Source organism: Rhinatrema bivittatum, chromosome 17, assembly GCF_901001135.1.
Source record: "Rhinatrema bivittatum chromosome 17, aRhiBiv1.1, whole genome shotgun sequence".
Taxonomy (NCBI): Eukaryota; Metazoa; Chordata; class Amphibia; order Gymnophiona; family Rhinatrematidae; genus Rhinatrema; species Rhinatrema bivittatum.
The window spans coordinates 57,728,386-57,746,117 of record NC_042631.1 but is presented as its reverse complement, the minus strand read 5'-3'; the positions used below and the strand labels follow the sequence as shown (position 1 = coordinate 57,746,117).

Here is a 17,732-nt window from a genome sequence, read left to right as displayed (position 1 = left end):
AGCAAGCTATAGTTGCCCGCGAGGCGGCTTCTCCTTGTTCTTTCCGCTGTGAAGGACGAATAGGTGGTCCATCTTTCACACAGATTCCGATCTTTCCAGGCATTGGACTAGGAGTCTGCTGACATTTAGATGGCGAAGACAGTGTGAGTCTTCCGAATCCTTGTGTTCGTCTGGAGATGGCAGAGAGATGGTTTGGTTTAGATGAAACTGAGAAACCACTTTTGGTAGAAAGGAGGGGACAGTGCGTAACTGTAAGGATCCTGGTGTGAATCTGAGGAACGGTTCCCGACAGGATAGCGCTTGAAGCTTGGAGATACGACGGGCGGAACGTATTGCCACTAGGAATGCAGTCTTCAGGGTCAGGAGCCATAGTGACAGACCGCACGTTGGTCTGAAGGAAGTTCCCGCTAGGAAGTCTAGTACTAGATTGAGATTCCATAGGGGCACCAGCCACTTTAAGGGTGGTTGGATTTGTTTGACCCCTCTCAGGAAGCGGGAAACATCTGGATGGGTTGATAGGCTGATGCCGTTCACCTTAGCTCTGAAGCAGGCCAGCGCGGCCTGCTTCAGAGCCAAGGTGGACGGAGGGAGTTGAGGGACAACCCCTTGTTCAAGCCGTCCTACAGAAATTCCAGGATCTTGGGAATTCTAACTGTCCGCGGAAGGATCTCACGGTCCTCACACAGAGCTTCAAATACTCTCCATATTCGAATGTAAGCTAGTGATGTGGAGAACTTGCGTGCTTGAAGTAAGGTGGCAATCACTGCCTTAGAGTATCTGCTTTTCTTCAGTCAAGGACTCTCAAGGGCCAGACCATAAGAAAGAATAGAGTCGGGTCTTCGTGGAGGATCGGTCCTTGCCTGAGAAGGTCCCTGTGTGGAGGTAGGCACAGAGGGTTCCCCGCAAGAAGTCTTCACATGTCTGTGTACCATGGCCTTCTTGGCCTGTCCGGGGCCACTAGAAGTACTAGTCCCCTGTGGTGTTCTATCTTGCGGATGATCCTGCCCAGTAATGGCCATGGGGGAAAGACATACAGCAGGTCTTAATGGTTTAATGGAACAAAGTCAGCATGGCTTTACCCAGGGCAAGTCTTGCCTCACAAATCTGCTTCACTTTTTTGAAGGAGTTAACATGTGGATAAAGGTGAACCGGTAGATATAGTATACTTGGATTTTCAGAAGGCGTTTGACAAAGTTCCTCATGAGAGGCTTCTAGGAAAAGTAAAAAGTCATGGGATAGGTGGCGATGTCCTTTCGTGGATTGCAAACTGGCTAAAAGACAGGAAACAGAGAGTAGGATTAAATGGGCAATTTTCTCAGTGGAAGGGAGTGGACAGTGGAGTGCCTCAGGGATCTGTATTGGGACCCTTACTGTTCAATATATTTATAAATGATCTGGAAAGAAATACGACGAGTGAGATAATCAAATTTGCAGATGACACAAAATTGTTCAGAGTAGTTAAATCACAAGCAGATTGTGATAAATTGCAGGAAGACCTTGTGAGACTGGAAAATTGGGCATCTAAATGGCAGATGAAATTTAATGTGGATAAGTGCAAGGTGATGCATATAGGGAAAAATAACCCATGCTATAATTACACGATGTTGGGTTCCATATTAGGTGCTACAACCCAAGAAAGAGATCTAGGTGTCATAGTGGATAACACATTGAAATCGTCGGTTCAGTGTGCTGCGGCAGTCAAAAAAAGCAAACAGAATGTTGGGAATTATTAGAAAAGGAATGATGAATAAAAGGGAAAATGTCATAATGCCTCTGTATCGCTCCATGGTGAGACCACACCTTGAATACTGTGTACAATTCTGGTCTCCGCATCTCAAAAAAGATATAATTGCGATGGAGAAGGTACAGAGAAGGGCTACCAAAATGATAAGGGGAATGTAACAACTCCCCTATGAGGAAAGACTAAAGAGGTTAGGACTTTTCAGCTTGGAGAAGAGACGACTGAGGGGGGATATGATAGAGGTGTTTAAAATCATGAGAGGTCTAGAACGGGTAGATGTGAATCGGTTATTTACTCTTTCAGATAGTAGAAAGACTAGGGGACACTCCATGAAGTTAGCATGGGGCACATTTAAAACTAATCGGAGAAAGTTCTTTTTTACTCAACGCACAATTAAACTCTGGAATTTGTTGCCAGAGAATGTGGTTCGTGCAGTTAGTATAGCTGTGTTTAAAAAAGGATTGGATAAGTTCTTGGAGGAGAAGTCCATTACCTGCTATTAAGTTCACTTAGAGAATAGCCACTGCCATTAGCAATGGTTACATGGAATAGACTTAGTTTTTGGGTGCTTGCCAGGTTCTTATGGCCTGGATTGGCCACTGTTGGAAACAGGATGCTGGGCTTGATGGACCCTTGGTCTGACCCAGTATGGCATTTTCTTATGTTTCTTATGTCTTCCTGTGGCCAGGTCTGGGCAAAGGCGTTGATTCCCCGGGATTGCAGTTCTCGTCTGCGGCTGAAGTCCTTGGGAACTTGGGTGTTGGACCGGGTTGCCAGTAGGTCCATGGCTGGGGTTCCCCAGCGGTTTACTATCAGCTGGAAGGTTGTGGATCACAGCGTCCATTCCCCTGGGTCTAGGCTCTCTCTGCTGAGGTAGTCCGCAGAGATGTTGTCTTTTTCCACGATGTGGGTGGCTGAGATGCCTTGCAGGTTTGTTTCCGCCCACACAATGAGAGGGTCTATTTTCCAGGGACACCTGCTGGCTTCTGGTTCCTCCCTGGCGGTTGATGTAGGCAACTGTTGTGGCTTTGTCAGACATGACTGACAGATTCGACCCAGAGTCTGTGGCCGAATTGTAGTCTGACTGCTCGAGCTTCCAGTCAGTTTATGTTCCATCCCGCCTCTTCCTGGTCCCATTGTCCCAGGCCGGGATGTGTAGATAGGCTTCGGACAGATCCAATGAAGTCAGGAATTCTCACGGATGTACTGCCCTTATAACTGAGAGTAGGGTTTCCATGCGGAAGTGTGGTACCCTCAGGTAACGATTGACTGATTTGAGGTCCAGGATGGGCCGGAATGTTCCTTCCTTCTTGGGAACGATGGAATAGTGACCAGAATTTTGTTGGTACATGGGCACTGGAGTTATCGCCTTTAGGCTGAGTAGCTTTGTCAGTGCGGTTTCCACTGCCATCCGCTTGGAGAGGGAGTGGCATGGTGATCTCACAAATTTGTCTGGAGGGATGCTGTGGATGTCCAGATAGTATCCCTCTCGAATGATGTTTAGGACCCACTTGTCCGATGTTATATCGATCCATCTTTTGTAGAAGAGGGTTAGTCTGCCCCCTTGGCTTCTTCCTGTGGATAGGTCTGTTGATTCTCATTGTAGGGAGAGGGCGGAGCCTGTACCTGAGCCTGCTCCCCTCTTGTTGTGTCTGATCCGAAAGGACAGTGCCCTGCCTGAGGGGCGAGGTGCTTGGTAATATGTTTCTTGTACGGTCTATAGCGCTGGGCTCCTCTTCCCTTGGTTCTTCGGGGGAAGAAGTGCTGGTTTTTGTTCCTGTCCTCCGGTAGACGAGGTACTGGGGATTCGCCCCATTTGTTGGCTAACTTCTCCAATTCGCTTCCGAACAAGAGGGATCCTTTAAAAGGCATACTCGTGAGGTTGGCTTTGGAGGTCGCATTGGCTGACCAATTTCGGAGCCATAGTTGTCTTCTGGTTGTCAGTATGGAGGAGACGCTTCTGGCTGAGGTGCACACTAGGTCTGAGGTCACATCCGTGAGGAAGGATATCGCTGGTTCCAACGTTTCAGTGGACGTGGTTGCGTCTCTGGAGAGAAGCAAGCAGGCACGTGTCACTACGGCACAGCAGGACCCTTGCACCTGATCAGGGTCTAGCCCAGACGGAGCTGCTCAACCCGATTTTACAGACGCTGGAAGGGACGAACTGTGCAGCTAATCGAGCCTCGGAGACCGGAGACTTAGAAGAGGTTTTCTACCTTACCTGGTCTCGGGACGGGCGGTCTCCGGCTGCGGGGGGAGAGGGAATTACCTTCACCGCCGTGCTCAATTCAACACCTGCTGCCTCTCAGCTGCCCTGGGGGCTAAGTCCACGCCGGGAGCCGGCTACTGAACCGAGGCTTGCCTCTGAGGGATCTCGGAAATCACCTCAGGAATTCTCGACTGGGGGAGGGACCCTTATGTATCACTGCAGGAGAGCAGGGCTCATCTTCTTGAGGTAAATTTTCTTTCTTCTTTGTTTTAAAATTGCTAACACTATTCTAGTGTGTAGAAGTGTCCCTATCTGCTTTAGGAGCTGGAGAAATACTGAAGAGCTAAGCTTCCTGCACGGGTATGTATAGGCAGACATCAGCTTTGAAATCTGACTCCGTCTCCCATCTGCTATCAGGAGTACACTATACCCATTGATCCTGAGTCCATCTGGCTACACACTAGGAAATGTCAAATTTTACTTCATCAAATTTGGTCACTATTTTTTAAATCGCTACCCACAGTAATGAAAACCAGAATCACAGTGTACTTATCAGACATTCTCCCTCAATAATACAGGGATTCATAAAATGCTTTTCCTGTTCTACTTTTGCCATAAATACCTGCTTCTTTTTTGTTTAGGATTAATGCTAGTCCTCTCTAGCTTCTATGATAACCTCTATGGATTTTGAGTTCTTGGGGAGGGGGGAATCATTTTGGTTGGTTGTTTTTGTTTTGTTGGGAAATTCTGGTTTATATTATTATACTAAGGGAACATTATAGGGGAGGGAGGACTTGTGGGTTGGGGTTTTGCTCTTGGTAGTTTTCAGCATCACTTACGGGTCGATACAATAAGGCCACATTAGAAAGAGTGCAGCAGTGCCGGGCGCACCCTCGTTTGCCGCACGCACAGTTCTGATCACATACCGCTCGATACTCTATTTAAATTGCTTGCAAATGCAAGCCGTGTCTGCGAAGCGTTAGGCCAGCGCAACCCATTTTACTGTATAGACGCTTAATGCAGCGCCTATACAGTATCCTGGGTGCGCTGGTACCTGTCATTTCAAATGTCATTTCAAATGACAGGCACCAGGAAGTGGATCCCAACTTTAACCCATGAAAACCTAAAAACCGAAAATACCCTCCTCCCGAAGCGGCTCGACATGTGCCAACTTACCTTTTGTTGCTTTTCAGCTCCTTCCCTTCTCTGCCGCCCTCCGGAGGGGGCAGCCGGCGGCAAAAGCGGCTCGCAGCGGTCCCCCCCATGCAGGTCCCGGTTCTCCTGGCTCGGCAACAGCAGTACAGTGGCCACCAATTTAAGCAACTTGTCCAGTCTGACACAAGTTTCCATATCCATTCCCCTTGTATTCACATTCTCCACCTGCAGCCACAGCTAGGGCTCCATCCTCCCCAATCCTTCCTTCCTTCCTGGCTCGGCCAAATTGTGAAGCGGCTTGCAGCGTTCTCCTGGCTCGGCATGAGGTGAGAGCCCACTGTTCTGTGCCCTCTCCGGCACGAGCGGAGCGAAGCGTTCTTTCATTGGCCTGAGCGCCTGTCGATTTGGGCGCTCCAGCCAATGAAAGCACATAGACGGGCGCGCGTGACGCACGCCGTGACGTCACGCACACCCGTCTATGTGCTTTCATTAGCCGGAGCGCCCGTCACGCGCGCCCGTCTATGTGCTTTCATTAGCTGGAGCGCCCAAATCGACGGGCGCTCAGGTCAATGAAAGAACACTTCGCTCCGCTCGTGCCGGAGAGGGCACAGAATAGTGGGCTCACGCCGAGCCAGGAGAACTGGAACCTGCGCGGGGGGGGGAACGCTGCAAGCTGCTTCACAATTTGGCCCAGCCAGGAAGGAAGGAAGGATTGGGGTGGATGGAGCCCTAGCTGTGGCTGCAGGTGGAGAATGTGAATACAAGGGGGCATGGATATGGAAACTTGTGCCAGACTGGACAAGTTGCTTTAATTGGTGGCCGTTGTACTGCTGTTGCTGAGCCAGGAGAACCGGGACCTGCACTGGGGGGGGACCGCTGCGAGCCGCTTTCGCCGCCGGCTGCCCCCTCCGGAGGACGGCAGAGAAGGGAAGGAGCTGAAAGCAACAAAAGGTAAGAAAGCAACAAAAAGTAATGTTGAGTCGCTTTGGGAGGAGGGGATTTTAGGTTTTTAGAGGTTTCCTTTTGGGGGAAAGTTTGCAGTCTACCATTACCCCTGCCTCTAACACAGGGGTAAGGGTAGGCAGTAAGTTAGCAGGTTAAAAGCGGGGCAAAATGGCAGGGTAAAATAGTGATAGTCGGGGCGCACGTTACTGTATGGGAGGGAATAGCTAATTCGATCGTTTACATCTCATATACATGCCGTGTGCGGAAGGGTTTACCTGGTGATTTAAAGAGGCGGTAAGAATGGGTTAAAGGGGATAGTGTATCGTGGGTTGGACTAACTCGGCCGAAAAGCGAGTAGAAAGCGGGTTAGGAGCAGGGTAACCGCGGCCCCACTTTACTGTATCGAGCTGTTAGCATTTGGTTGAACATGATGTCATTGATGCCTGTGTTTGCTCCCTTGGATGCAATGGAAACTTCGATAAAAATATTGTTCGGGAAAAAAACCCCTCTCTCCAGCTATTTTCAAACTAAGACCTAGATTCATCAAATCACTATAAATATAGCGAAAATACACTTGTTATACAAAAGAGAGGCCATGGTTAGGCTAATTTGCAGCCTGCCGCATCACATAGGTAAATAACACACTCAGCATTGTCAGTGTACGGTGTGTTATGTCAGCGAACGGTGCGTTGTGTCACCGTGTGCTGCGTCATTTTACACAGCTAGCGTAAATTAGTGCATGGTGCATTTTTTCAGTTTATATATCCCGGTTTCCTGCAGCTGCCTCTTTGTTGGTGTGTCAGGCATTGGAGAGAGAGGAGAGTTGGTCAGTGGTTTAGTGGGAGTAGGAACTTTTTCTGATTCAATCACCTGAGCGCATTGTCTGGTCTTCTGTTGCCATCAGTTTCTCTTTACCTTGGTCTTTTGTCTTCTTTGTTGAAGTGAAAGTTTTTGGTTTTTAGTCCAGTTGTCTGTCTGTCTTTTGGTGTGGAGGAGTGAGGAGAAGTGAAGGAGAGGTAGTGGAGAAGTGAAGAGGAGTGGAGGAGTTTTGGTGGAGGAGTGGTGTTTGTGGTGAGGAGGAATGAGGAGGAATGAGGAGGATGGTGTGTGAGAGGTATGGGGGGGAGAGAGTAGAGGCTAGATGATGCAGGAGGACAAGGGCAGGAGTGCTAGGGGAAGGAGGAGTAGGAGTAGGGACAGGAGTAGAGATAGGCAGGAGGGAAGAGATAGGAGGTGGCAGGAGAGGGAAGGGGATAGGCAGGTGAGGATGGAGGCAGGAGGGAAGAGATAGGAGGCGGCAGGAGAGGGAAGGGGATAGGCAGGTGAGGATGGAGGGAGGACGACATCAGGCTAGGAATAGACAGAGAGCAGATGGGAAGGGAGTTGGCAGGAGTAGGAGGGGGGGGGGGAAAGGAAGGGGGAAGGGGAGTGGGATAAACGTGGGGGCACAATGCCAGCCCGAAGGGCAGCATTTTGTTCCGGTAATGTGATTTCCCCACCACGAAGTGGCTGGGGACAATTACAATATGTGTGTACGCCTCCTTGAGATCAAAGGAGCAAAGCCATTCCCCTCCTCCGAGGAGCGGGATCAGAGTGCCCAAAGAGACCATCTTGAACTTTTCTCTTACGAGAAATTTGTTCAACGCCCAGAGATCAAGAATGGGGCGTAAGCCACCATTCCGTATGGAATGAGCAAATACCGCAAATAGAACCCTCGGCCTTGCTGATAAGCAAGGGATTGGTTCCACCGTACTCGCCATGAGGAAGGCAGCTGGTGGGCGGATGAAAATGAGGGAGAGGTCTCCGGGAGCCAACTGAAGTTTAGACAGTACCCCGTGCGAATGATAGTAAGGACCCAGCGGTCAGACGTGATCTTTTCCCAGCAATGGGCAAAGCTCAAGAGCCTGCCTCCTACCGAGGGATCCGACAACAGGGGTATGGATCAACTGATTTTTGCTCCTGTGCCACCAGTCAAAAGCCCTTGGCCAGGGCTTGCTGGGGGGGCCGGCTGAGGTCTAGGCGCTTGCTGTTGGCGAGGATGGCCCTGGAACCTGTGCGTGGTGTACGAGCCCTGGAGACTGGAGAATAATACTTCCTCTGCTGGTAGAAGGGCTTCCGGGAGCCCGGCCTGGAGTATTTCTTGGCCGAGGACGGGCCTTAAGAGGCACTAGCAGACAGTTGTTGAAGGGTATCATGAGTTCTTCAATTGCGCTACTTAATCCCGGACCTTATCCCCAAAGAGGTTTTCATCTGTGCACGGGAGGTTGGCTAGCCTATCCTGGTCCTCCAGCCAGAGGCCCGGAGCCTTGCCATTCTCCTGGCACCGATACCCACCTCAGCAGGGTAATGGCCAAGAGGGCCTCTTTGCTGCTGTTGAAGCAGGCCCTCAGCAAAGTGCTGGACCCATTTCCAGAGACTGCGGTTATATTGGGTCATATAAAGCTGGTAGACGGCAATGCGGGCCACCAGCATGGCTCCCTGGAAGACTTTCTGCCCAGGGAATTGAGCTCCCTGTGCTCACAGCCCAGAGAGGAGAGGAGTGCCGGGCCTTTTTTTTTTTTTTTAAGGTGGACTCCATGACCACCAACTGGTGGGGGAGGTGCCGCTTGTCAAACCCCACGGCCCTGCTGCACCAAGTAGGTGATGTCTGCCTTCATATTAATGAGGGAAATGGAAATGGGGTGCTCCCACATGCAGAGGAGGTCCTTAAAAATATCATGGATAGGTACTGCCAAGATCTCTTTAGCAGCATCAACGAACTGGAGCACTTCCAGCATTTTATTCCGTGCATCCTCCTCCATGAGCAGCTGAAAGGGAATTGCTTCAGCCATAGCCCTGACAAATCCCGCAAATGACAAGTCCTAGGGAGGTGACCGGTGCCATTCTTCTGGAGGAGAAGCCTCTAAGAGGGGGTTGTCTGAGTAATCCGAGGATGAGTCCGTGGAATCGTCACCCCAGGGGTCGTAAGGCTCTTCTTCCTCACTGGGACCAGGATGCTGTAGGCAAGGCCCGTGAGGGGTAGCAACCCTGGGCTCAGATGGCTTCGGAGGCCTCAAGGGCACTGTAGGCATCGACGATTCCCCTGGGATCGGGGGGACCAGAGGCTTCGGTAGGCCGGAAGGATCCAGCAAGGGCTCGGGAAACCCGAGCAGTACCGGCTGTATCTTCCTCTTTGGAGGACCCAAGAATCGGGATCGCTCCAGTGGGGGGCCTTGGTGGCTGCTGAAGAACTGAGGGTCCCTCTGGCACCGGTTGCGTTGGAAGGGCACCCAGGAGGACGTCCAGATGCTCCAGCAGGGGTACTAGCATCGACAGCGGAGGGTCAGGCACTGGTGTGGGGGCTGGTGGCACCGCCAGCTCAATGCTCTGGAGAGACTTAAGCACAGAGGATTGCATCTTGTGGTCCGGCATCACCGGCTCTTCCTCAGTCTCCAAGGTGGCACGGTGCCCAGCACCAGTGTCAGTTGGGAACACCTAGGACTACCATGAGCATCGAAGGATGGGGCTTCCGATGGCTGGTGTTGCTTCGATGGCAGCCTGGCAGCTGCCGGTGCCGCTCTGGAACTGGAGCCGAGCATCGAAAGCGACCGGTAGTGATGTTTACAGGATCTCTTGCGATGCTCAGGCCAGTCTTTCTCCGGCACCGAAGAAGTGGACAATCCCGATGTTCGGGAGATCAGTGAGGCCATCGAGGATCTATCAACTTCCCCTCGATCCATGGAGGTACTGGTGAGAGGAACAGCCGGGGAAGCGTGTCAGAAGGCTCCCTGCAACCTCTCGGCATCAACAAAACTGACGCAGGAGTAGACAGAGCAGACTTCGGGGCCCCGAAAAGTTTCTCCATTTTATCAAGGCATGTCTGACGCCCTTTGGGGGTCACCTGATCACACAGATGGCACGCGAGGCCCCCAGGCAGAGGATGCAAACCTCATGCGGATCCATGACAGACATGGTCCGCGAGCACTGGGGGGCACCGATGAAAACTGGTTGATGCCATGACAAAAAACCCAGTGTGTGGTCGATGACACCAGAGTCGGTCATCGACCACAAAGTTGGGAAAAAATGTAAAGAAAAACCTACCACACTGAGGCAGCACAGAGCGCGAAGGGAGACCCAACAAGGAGTGGCACAGAAACCAGAAATTTATCGAGGAAAACAGGAAAAAATGTAGAGCTCCACGACTGCGAGGCAACTGCACCGTGGAAAAGAAGAAACTAAAGGGAGACCTCACGTGGACGCACTAATAGTAGCAGGCTGGGCACGCTCAGTCTGTTGGTCAAAGCTTCTAGAAACTTTGACAAACATTTTCCGTGCCAGGCTCCATCGGATGTCGTCACCCACATGTGAGGACTACCATCCTGCTAGTCCTAAGAGAATATTAGTGACCATTCCAAGTACTAGGTGGAAAAGCCTCCGTGGCGGGGTTTGCACTGTGTGCATTACAGGCAAATGTCAATACGCACACCGAAAAGCTACATATTTGATGTGTGATGCTGGCAAGTTTCACTCCTCCACCCCTCTCTCAATGCTAAGTATAAACAGTGAGCAGACTTAGGGAAATTTTTAGAGTACAAGGCCTGAGGCCATGCATACTGCAGCCCATTCAGTCAACTCTCAGGAGGCGTCCCTTCTCAAGCACTTGATCACTGTTGTCCAAAGGCAGTGTGTGCAAAATGAATGCACACACACTGCCTGCTCTGAGGTATGGATTGCAGTGGTAAGGAAGGGACATCCTAGAGCAGCGGTTCTCAACCGGTGTGTCGTGACACACTAGTGTGTCGCCAAGCACCGGCTGGTGTGTCGCGTGCTCCCGGTCTCTCCTGCTGCTCTTTCTTCCCTGCTGCCGTTGCCGCCGGGCTATCAACACGTTCAAGCCCAGTGGGAACGGCAGCAGTGCTAAAAGAAGCTGTGACACTTGTGGCTGGCCTTTTCTTCTTCCCGCGCCTGCCCCCCGTGATCCGGAACAGGAAGTGATACGCGGTGCGCGGGAAGGAGAAAGAGCAGTGCCACGTGATAAAGTAGCAGCGGCGACTGCAGCATCGTCCCCCGAGCAATTGAAGCAGCCGGTAATCGGGAAAGGAGAGAGAAGCATGAGCCTCCCGCGGCCGATGGGATTCTTCTTTCTTGGCTTGCGGGGGCTGGAGGAGGAGGCTGCTGCAGCTACCATTTGTGCTCAGGGAGGGGCGGGGAAGAGGAAGTGAGTGAGAGAAAGAAGCAGCCAGCCTGCGTGTGATTGAGAGCATGTGTGTGTGTGAGAGAAACTGGTCAGAGAGCTGATGTGTGTGTATATGTGAGAGACAATGAAAGTGACTGCTCAAGGAGATGACTGATGTGTATGTGAGTGTGTGAGACATTAGTCAGGGAGGTGACTGATGTGTGTGTGTGTGAGAGAGAGAAAAAGCATTGAAGTGAGAATTCTGGGTATGTGAGAAAGCATGGGCGTAAGAAGCCTGCTGTTGGGGGGGGGGGGGATGTGTGTGAAAGAAAGCATGGGAGTGAGAAGCCTGATTATGTGAGAGAGAGAGCATGGAAGTGGGAAGCCTGTGTGTGTGTGTGCATGCATGAGAGCGAGAGACTGGTTGGTACGGTGACGATGTGTATGAGAGAAAGAGACCGGTGAGTGTGAATATGAGAGAAAGAATGTGATTCAAGGAATGAGAAGCCTGTGCAGTGGAGAGCGAGCATGGAAATGAGAGAGAGACTGGTGTGTGTGTGTAACAGAGAAAGTGATTATGGGAATGAGAAGCCTGTGCATGTGAAGAGAGTGAGCATGGGAGTGAGAAACCTGGGTGTGTGTGAGAAGTCTGTAAATGTAAGACAGAACATGGAAGTGGGAGAGAGAGAGAGAGATTATGGGAATGAGAAACCTGTGCATGTGAAGAGTGAGCATGGGAGTGAGAAACCTGGGTGTGTGTGAGACACAGCATGGGAGTGAGAAGCCTGTATATCTGAAAGAACATGGGAGTGGGCAGCCTGTGTGTGTGTATGCATGAGAGAGATCAGGTGACTGGTGTGTGTTTGAGAGAAAGAAAGTGATTATGGGAATGAGAAGCCTGTGCATGTGGAGAGTACAAGCATGGGAGTGAGAGACTGGTGAGAGAGTGTGTGTGTGTGTGTGTGAGACAGAGAAAGTGATTATGAGCGTGAGAAGCCCGTATATGTAAGTAGAACACGGGAGTGGGAAGCCTGTGTGTGTGTATGGCATGAGAGAAACTGTTCAGGAAGGTGACTGGTGTGTGTGTGTCAAAGACTGTTTGGGAGATGATTGGTGTGTCATGGGGGCATGACTGGTATGGTGTGTGTGTGAGAGACATGGGCATTAAGGAAGAGGACCATGAGTATAGAGCTTAGCCTCTACTGCTGCTTCTGCTGTGTGCTACGGCCTGCATGGAAGAGGAGTAGGAGAGCTGCTGGAGGGGGTAAGTAAAGGTGGCTTTTTAAGTTTATTTTTCTTGATTGACTGCCATTTTAATTATTTAATATTATGTGATGTGTCTGCTTTTTTTGAAATATTTTATTGGTGTTTGGAGAATTTGTAATAGTTTTTATGAGGTTTTAATTGTTGGATGTTATTCTGTTCATAGCTGTTTAGAAACATTTATTCTGCTTATTAGTATAGTTTTACAATTATTTCTGTGTGGGGATCTATAGCTGCTTGCTAGTTCTGTTTTCCTAATAAGAGGTGTATTGGTTTTTAGGGCCTGATTTAATAGTTATAGTGTTGCCTTTTCATAGATAGGGTTGCTCCTGTTTGAGTGTATTCCATAATACAGGTGTAACTGTGTGCGGATTAGTTTATGTGCATTACTAGAGATCCTGGGAGTATGTTAGGTCGGTTCTGTGTCTGTTACCGAGATGAGATATTTTACTAGCATGTAAGAGTTTTATCAGTCTTATTTGTTGTGTTTTCTCAAGAGGACATGCATTGGTGGTAAACTGCTGTCTTTTCATAAATAGGGCTATTGAGCCTGGAAGTAGAAGGAGTTTGAGTTGCTGTTACTGAGATGACACCAGAACATCTTTTTTGTAGGGTGAGTTGTATGGGGAATGTCATAATTCTGCTTTACATCCATTATTGTGGGTCAGGGGGGTTCCCGTGGATGCAAACTGTACTTTTACATCTAGCCCCATGACGATCATGGGTCAGTGTGTCACGCATGTGAGAACCATCTGTCAGGTGTGTCCCGACAGAAAAAAGGTTGAGAACCACTGTCCTAGAGCAACAGCATCCCCCAGAGACAGAGATTGACAGAGGGTAACACACCACGTCACTCACCAAGTCGCACACTAACACACTTCCATACTAACACACTTATCTTTTGAGTACGGACTAACTGCAGCACTTTGTGCACCTACACAATGCATATGTTCCTGGAATGTTTGTCAAACACGAATGTGTGTGGCAGCTTGTACATAATTGTTAGAGGTATTGCTAGTCCTTCCTCGGCACAGAGTCCACCTGGTCACATAAAACATTTGTCAGAAGCATATATGACACTTACTTTGTTTGAGGTACTGACTTGGGCCCCCTCAAGGCCTTAGGTGACCCTAAATGCGTGTCCGGCAAGAAAAGTACACAGAAAAGCCATCAGCCATGATGCCAACCACATGAGACCAAAAGGAGAAGTAGGCCTATATATTCAGCACTGTGTGCCATGTACTATGGAGACAGCTTGTAGGCTCATGAAGTCATCAGCTGCAACAGTTTCTCTAGCCTTAATGCTTTACACAGAGCAAATCGTTAAGAGTGTAAAAGCATATTTGCCCTGCTCACCACTAACTGTAAAAGGGACTTACACCACATGACGCTCAGTGTAGATGACAGCAGCTCTTCCTCATTCCCCAGAAGTCGTGACAGGCATGTGGATGAGCAAGGGCCTGCAACTATTAAACCACAGAAGTGTGTGGAATGACGTTGCAAATGGAACTGCAAGCTGTTTATAGAAACATAGAAATGACGGCAGAAGAAGACCAAACGGCTCATCCAGTCTGCCCAGCAACCTATCACACTTTTTCTCATACTTATCTGTTATTCTGACTGCCGAGTTCAGGGCCCTTATTGGTAACTTTTTGGTTCTAATTTCCTTCCACCCCCGCCTCTGATGTAGAGAGCAGTGCTGGGGCTGCAAAGTGAAGTATCAAGTCTAATTACCGTATTTGCCGGCGTATAAGGCGCAGCACGGCAAGCCCCTTTCGCCCAGCACCGGAAAATGATGCACAAGGCAGGGAATCGAGGCCGGTCACTTCCCCGCCCCCCGGACGCTGTTAGTAATTTTGTCAGCAGCTGCCTACCTGATCTGGCTCTGGATCTCCCACAGCTCTTCCTGCAGCACGCTGTTAGTAATTTTGATTATTCTAACAGCGACCGGTGGCGAGGGGGAAGTGACACGGTGGCGTCGGGGAGCGAGGGCGCGCTGCCCGATTGGTGCAAAGGGGGCTTGCCCAGCAAAGGCCAATTGGGCGGCGCGCCCTCGCTCCCCGACGCCATTGCGTCACTTCCCCCCCCACCGGACGCTGTTAGTATAATCAAAATTACTAACAGCGTGCTGCAGGAAGAGCTGTGGGAGATCCAGAGCCAGATCAGGTAGGCAGCTGCTGACAAAATTACTAACAGCATCCGGGTGGCGACGGGGAGCGAGGGCGCACCGCCCGATTGGCCGGTGCAAAGGGGGCTTGCCCAGCAACATCCAATCGGGCGGCGCGCGCTCGTTCCCAGATGCCACCACGTCACTTCCCCCCCACCAGACGGTGTTATTGTTGAATACTGGCGCATAGGACGCGCTCCGTATTTTTCCCCTATTTTGAGGGGGAAAAAGTGTGTCCTATACGCTGGCAAATACGGTAGTTAGGGGTAGTAACCGCCGCAATAAGCAAGCTACTCCCAAGCTTATTTGTTTACCCAGCCTGTGCAATTTAGTCCTTGTTGGTTGTTGTCTGAATATAACTCCTCTTTTCTTCATTCCCCCCTGCTATTGAAGCAGAGAGCTACGCTGGACATGCATTGAATGTGAAGTATCAGGTTATTTGGTTTGGGATAGTAGCCACCGCAACAAGCAAGCTACTCCCACGCTTATTCGTGAATGCAAATCCTTTTTCCCAAATTTCCTCTTGCCGTTGAAGCATAGAGCAATGTTAGAGTCACATTAACCGTGTGTATGTTTATTAAATAAGGGTATTAATCACCAGGTAGTAGCCGTCATTTCCACTCACTCCCATGCCTCTTCTCTTCATTCACATCCTCTAGACTTTATGGATCCACAGTGTTTATCCCACGCCCCTTTGAAATCCTTCACAGTTTTGGTCTTCACCACTTCCTCCGGAAGGGCGTTCCAGGCATCCACCACCTTTTCCGTGAAGAAATACTTCCTGATATTGGTTCTGAGTCTTCCTCCCTGGAGTTTTAAATTAAGACCCCTGGTTCTGCTGATTTTTTTCCAACGGAAAAGATTTTGGATCATTAAAATCTTTCAAGTATCTGAAAGTCTGTATCATATCACCCCTGCTCCTCCTTTCCTCCATGGTATACACATTTCTTTAATCTTTCCTCATAAGTCATTCGATGAAGACCATCCACCTTTTTGGTTGCCCTTCTCTGGACTGCCTCTATCCTGTCTCTGTCCCTTCGGAGATACGGTCTCCAGAACTGAGCGCAGTACTCCAGGTGAGACCTCATCAAGGACCTGTACAAGGAGATCATCACTTCCCTTTTCTTACTCGATATTCCTCTCTCTATGCAGCCCAGCATTCTTCTGGCTTTAGCTATTGCCTTGTCACATTGTTTTGCCATCTTCAGATCGTTAGACACTATCACCCCAAGGTCTCTCTCCTGCTCCGTGCACATCAGCCCTTCACCCCTCATTGAAAAGATTTCTTTCGGATTTCCACACCCCATATGCATGACTCTGCACTTCTTGGTGCAGGAGTGCTCAGCCTATGTGCTTTAAGGGTGATAACAGATCACACCATGACTGTAAGAAATACTAGCTATTTCTCAAAGCAAAATAATCTGCATATTTTCTGGGTACATACATACGTGCACACAGCTGCACCACATGACTATCATCGAGCCATAACGGTCAAGAGCCTTGCAGCACCCAGACATCTCAATATCCCTGTAAGGCTAGCTGTGTCGGATGATTTGAAAGCAGGAGCTTAAACACACCTAATCAGTGGCTTCTAAGACATCAACCTTTGCTCAGGAGAAATGTGTGTGCTCTTAGAGTCATTAGAAACTATATGGTGACATCTCTGAGCTCATAATAATATAAGAAACTGCCATGCTGGGTCAGACCAATTATCCATCAAGCCCAGCATCCTGTTTCCAACAGAGGCCAAAGCAGGCCACAAGGACCTGGCAAGTACTCAAACACCAAGAAGATCCCATGCTGATGCCAGTAATAGCAGAGGCCATTCCTGAGTCAACTTGATTAATAGTAGTTAATGGACATCTCCTCCAAGAACTTATCCAAACCTTTTTTAAACCCAGCTACACTAACCACATCCTCTGGCAACAAATTCCAGAGCTTAACTGTGCATTGAGTGAAAAATAATTTTCTCCGATTAGCCTTAAATGTGCTACTTGCTAATTTCATGGAGTGGCCCCTAGTCCTTCTATTATTCAAAAGTGTAAATAACCGAATCACCTTTTCCTGTCCTTTACTCCTCGAGCTGGTGGAGATCATGCGAGCACAGCATGTTGCTGGGGAAATTCAGTGGTGGTGATTCTTTGATTTTGGGCTCTTGAAATACCTTAGAGAAGCCAGATGATATTACATTAGCCACACTTGAGAAATCTATTTCTGCTTTAAAAATGCTGACCACTGATATACATCGATGGATCCAGGCTTCAGAGACTTCAGTTTCCTTTCAAAAGAGGAAATTAGAAGACCTGGAGAAACAGATCACAGAAATCCAGAATGTCCAATCAAATCTGATGCAAGAGAATTTGATGCAAGTATTTTTTTTTTCATCTGCTCCTTTGCATTGTCTCCCTTTTCTTCTCTCAACAATTGGGCTATTGAATTGGTTCCTTTTCTCCTTTTTTTTTTTACACTACTTTTCATAGTAATTTTGTAAAAACTGTATTAAGCCCAGAATGTCTGTGTCAAGTTTCTCTTGTATTATAATAATTTTGCAGTAAATTAAAAAAAAAAAAAAAAAAAAAAAAACTTGCAGTCAATGAGGGTTCCAGAAGGCCTCGATGACCTCATCCCCCTTTGTATCAGGATTTTCATCTGCTTTCAAAAGCATGCCAGAGAGAAAAATGGAATTCACCTGAAATTGGTTCCCAGGTTCCAACACCCTCCGGTGTTCACTGCCAAGGAACCCATTCCTACTTCCGCTCATGAAAAACTCATGCAACTCAGGCGAAGCAGACTAACAGAGGAGGAGAAGCAGAGACATCGATGCCTCAACCTCTGTTTGTACTGTGCAGGGAGCAGACTCAAGGGCACCATACCACCATATGTCCCAATAAGTAGAGCCTAGGCCATATTTCAGCCTTTTTTCAAATGTTCTTCCCAGTCTGCCTCATGTTGGACACCACGGAAGTAACCAGAGGCCTTCTTAGATTTGGGAGCCGTGGGCAATTTCTAAGTATATATATTTAATGACATGTATACTATTGTTTCTACTTTCAACCTATATCCTATTTACATTCAATCACAAATTGTATTTTTCTTA

General features: G+C 49.0%; 1 protein-coding gene across 1 annotated transcript in view; it reads right to left on the bottom strand.

Annotated features, from left to right (window-relative positions):
- CPT1A (carnitine palmitoyltransferase 1A) overlaps positions 1-17,732 on the bottom strand; it is a 939,552-nt gene that overhangs the window by 812,211 nt on the left and 109,609 nt on the right.